The sequence below is a fragment of the Colobus angolensis genome, unplaced genomic scaffold (assembly GCF_000951035.1).
Source record: "Colobus angolensis palliatus isolate OR3802 unplaced genomic scaffold, Cang.pa_1.0 Scaffold4, whole genome shotgun sequence".
NCBI classification, from domain to species: Eukaryota; Metazoa; Chordata; class Mammalia; order Primates; family Cercopithecidae; genus Colobus; species Colobus angolensis.
This window is the reverse complement of record NW_012117376.1, coordinates 4,938,446-4,942,904: the sequence shown is the minus strand read 5'-3', so window position 1 is coordinate 4,942,904 and position 4,459 is coordinate 4,938,446. Positions and strand designations below refer to the sequence as shown.

At 40.0% G+C, this 4,459-nt stretch overlaps 1 protein-coding gene across 1 annotated transcript in view; it reads right to left on the bottom strand.

Moving 5' to 3' along the window:
* The window catches only part of KIAA0319L (KIAA0319-like ortholog), a 137,850-nt gene that overhangs the window by 82,149 nt on the left and 51,242 nt on the right, over window positions 1-4,459 (bottom strand). The window lies entirely within an intron of this gene.

Here is a 4,459-nt window from a genome sequence, read left to right as displayed (position 1 = left end):
TTTTTTTTTTTTTTTAAGGGGGATCTGTATATTTAAAAATCTTAGCCCAAATTTTTAAAACCCCTGTCCAAGCCAAATAAAGCCTGTCTGCAGGTATACACAAGAAGAGCTGACTCGCACAGCTGGAAAGTCACCATCTTCCCCATTCTCTCGCTCTTTTTTTTTTTTTTTTTTTGAAAGGGAGTCTCTGTCACTGCAGAGCAAGGTGTGAGCTACCGCGTGTGGCCAAAACTGTCCTTTCAAGTCATCAGAGAATTCATACAGTCAGGAACTCTACAAACATGACTGTGGGAAACTTTGTTCAGAAGGCAGTCCTTACTCATCAGGAGAGAAAACACAGTAGAGATAAACCTTTTAGAAACATACATTTATTTATTTAGAGACAGGGTCCCGTTCTACTGCTGAGGCTGGAGTGCAGTGGCACATCACAGCTTGGTGCAGTCTTGACCTTCGGGCTCAAGCGATCCTCCTGCCTCAGCCTCCCAAGATGCTAAGACTACACGTGAGCATCACCATGTCTAGCTAATTTTTTTAACTTTTTGTCAGAGATGGGGTCTCCCTGTGTTGCCCAGGCTGCTCTTGAACTCCTAGGCTCAAGCAACCCCCGGACCTTCGCTTCCCAAAGTGTTGGGATTACAGGTGTGAGTCACCACGCCTAGCTGAGAAAAGCCTTTTAAATGTAAGGAATGTGGGAAAGCTTTCAGAGATAACTCAACTGTGTTGGAGCATCAGAAAAACCATCTTTGTAAAAACGTACATTGGTGTAATAAATACAGAAAAGCCTTTAGTAACAGTTTGACTCTTATTAGTCATCAAAGATTTCATACAGGAGAGAAACTCTATCACCATATTAAATGTGAAATCTTTCTCAGGTATAGAAAGATTTGCTGGGCAAATCTCCGTTGCTGGGCATCAGAAAACTCATAGTGGAAATAAACCCTATCAGGGCAATGACTGTAGGAAAGCCTTTACAAAGAGCTCAACTCTTACTGGACATCAAGGAATTCATACTGGGGGGAAAAAACAAAAAAACAAAAAACCTTTCACTATAAGAAATGTGGGAAAGCTTTCAGGTACAGCCAAGGCCTTGCTGAAAATCAGAAAATCCATCTTATGAATGTAAGGAATGTGGGAAGCTTTTCCCCAAAGTTCAGCCCTTACACAACATAAGAAAATTTATAACAAAGTCATCAAGCCGGGCATGGTGGCTCATGCCTATAATACCAGCACTTTGGTAAGATGAGGTGGGAGGACCAAGACCAGACTGGGCAACACAGTGAGACCCCATCTCTATAAAAGATAAAAATTAATAAAAATTAAAAATTTTAAAAAGAATGAGTCATGAAATGTAGTTAGTGTGGTAAACATGCAAAAGTAGTTTATTTCTTCTGACCATCAAAGAGGAGATGTTTAATAAGTGCACCTCTATCTAGAAACCTTCTCACTTGTAAGAATGTTCACCATAATATGGTTTGTATTAGTGAAATAGCTGAAGAATCTAAATGTCTGTCAATATGGAAATAGTTACTATAGAATACTATGTACCATTTGAAAGAAATGGCATAGAATTTTATATACAGTCATAGAAATATCCCCCTTGATGACTTAAGTGAAAAACGCAAGTTGCAGAAAATCTATATATTATGTTCTTATTTATATTTTTAACAATGAAGCTATTTTTGTTTGTCCACATATATTATCTGGATTCAAAAAGATCTAAGCCAGGTGTGGTGGCTCATGTCTGTAATCCCAGCACTTTGCGAGGCTGAGGCGGATGGATCACTTGAGGTCAGGAGTTCGAGACCAGCCTGTCCAGCATGGTAAAACTCCGTCTCTACTAAAAATACAAAAATTAGCCAGATGTGGTGGTGCACACCTGTAATCCCAGCTACTCAGGAGGTTGAGGCAGGAGAATTGCTGGAAATGGGAGGGGGAGGTTGCAGTGAGCCAAGATCATGCCACTGCACTCCAGCCTAGGCAATAGAGCAAGACTCTGTCTCGAAAAAATAAATAAAATAAAATAAAAAGATCTGGAAAAATAAAAGACAAACTTTGACACACACAAAAAAATCAATGATCTTTGCTTCCATCAGAAAATCTGGAAAAAACAAAGAGTAAAGTAAACCCCAAAGTAAGTAAAGGAAAGAAATGATAAAGATAAGAGTTTTTTTTTTTTTTTTTTTTTTTGAGGCGGAGTCTCGCTCTGTCGACCGGACTGGAGCGCAGTGGCCTGATCTCAGCTCACTGCAAGCTCCGCCTTCCGGGTTTACGCCATTCTCCTGCCTCAGCCTCCCGAGTAGCTGGGGCTACAGGCGCCCGCCACCTCGCCCGGCTAGTTTTTGTATTTTTAGTAGAGACGGGGTTTCACCGTGTTAACCAGGATGGTCTCGATCTCCTGACCTCGTGATCCGCCCGTCTCGGCCTCCCAAAGTGCTGGGATTACAGGCTTGAGCCACCACGCCCGGCCTAAAGATAAGAGTAATCAAACAAAAAACAATAGAGAAAAATCAATGAAACAAAAATCTGGTTGGTCAAAAGATCAGTAAAGCTGATAAAGCTCTAGTCCGACTGACCACAGGAAAAAAAAAGGGAGCAGTCAAGTTACCAGAATCAAGAATGAAAGAAGGGGCCAGGCACAGTGGCTCATGCCTGTCATCCCAGCCTTTGGGAGGCCAAGGCAGGCAGATTACTTGAGGTTAGGAGTTCAAGACGAGCCTGGCCAACATGGTGAAATCCCACCTCTACTAAAAATACAAAAATTAACTGGGCATGGTGGCGTGTGCCTGTAATTCCAGCTACCTGGGAGGCTGAGGCAGGAGAATCGCTTGAACCCAGGAGGCGGAGGTTGCAGTGAGCCGAGATCACACCACTGTACTCCAGTCTGGGTAACAGGATGAGACTCCATATCAAAAAAAAAAAAAAAAAGAATGAAAGAAGGGATCTTACTACAGATTCAATAAACCAGGGGACATACAGTATAGCCCAGGGACCAATTTAGACTGCTGCCTGTTTTTGTAAATAAATTTTTTATTGGAACTCATTTATGTATGTGTTATCTATAGTTGCCTTTGCTCTACCATGGCAGAGTTAAGTAGTTGTAATACAACTTACAGCTCACAAAGCCTAAAATATTTACTATCTGGCCCTTTAAGAAAAAGCTTGCCAACCTCTAGTCTAAGAGAATGTACCTTTGTTTGATTCACTATTTACTACTGAGTAGAGCCTAAATTTAGATGTTAACTTATAGAATATTGATAAGTTATAAATGATTTTGATTTTTATATATATATATCATATCTATATATCATATACATATACTTTTTCTGTCCTGTATAAAATATAACCTCTGGCTGCCCATGATGGCTCACTCCCATACACTTTGGAAAGCTGAGACAAGAGAATTGTTTGAGCTCAGAAGTTTGAGACCAGCCTGGGCAACACAGCAAGACCTCGTTTTTACCAAAAACTTAAAAAATCAGCCAGGTGTGGTGGTGTGCACTTGCAGTCCCAGCTACTCAGGAGGCTGAGGCAGTAGGATTGCTTGAGCTTGGGAGATACTGGCTGCGTTAAGCTATGATGATGCCATCACACTCCAGCCTGGGAGACAGTAAGATCCTGTCTCAAAAAAATAAAGCAAAACAAAAATAATATACATAACTTCCAATGTTTTAGTTTCAGTGTTCTGTAAGATATTAATATTTCACATCTAATTTACAAACTTATTTCATCATTCTTTTCCTGACTGACAACATAAATTTGTGTTTCTCAAAAGCAGTTTTACTGCCCACTGATTCCCTCATTCATGAGTTAAATCTCGGACAAACATTTCCTTTATATTTGTGAGAGTGATGTCTTTAACATATTGAAATTTATATACTCAAACACACAAGGTTCACATTCACTTACAGAGGCCACAAAACATAGGAGAATTCCCAAATTTCAGGGAAAGAAAGATTTTTAAAATATATTTAGTTCAATTCCCATCTGGAGCTAAAATCCCCTCTAAAACAATTTAAAGTATTTTCTAGTCTTTTAAATTACCTCCTGTAGTTGAGAATGCATTAAAAAGGCAGGCCATTCTACCTTTGTATATTCTGTTCTATTAGTTCTTCCTGGGGTAATGGTTAAGTGAATTATGGCATAGCAACTTAACAACTATCATTAAAAGATCATTATAAAGACCAGGTGGCAAGATGGAAAATTGTTTACAATGTAACCCTAAGAGTAAAAAGCTAAATATAAAAGTGCACACATAGTCGGGTTAACAACCAAAATGTCTATAAATGGGCAAGAGATGAAAGTAAACATATACGAAATCAACAAACATTTACTGTGTTAGAAAGTATGATCGACGCTAGGGATAAAAAACACTTACAGGCCGGGCGCGGCGGCTCAAGCCTGTAATCCCAGCACTTCGGGAGGCCGAGACGGGCGGATCACGAGGTCAGGAGATCGAGAC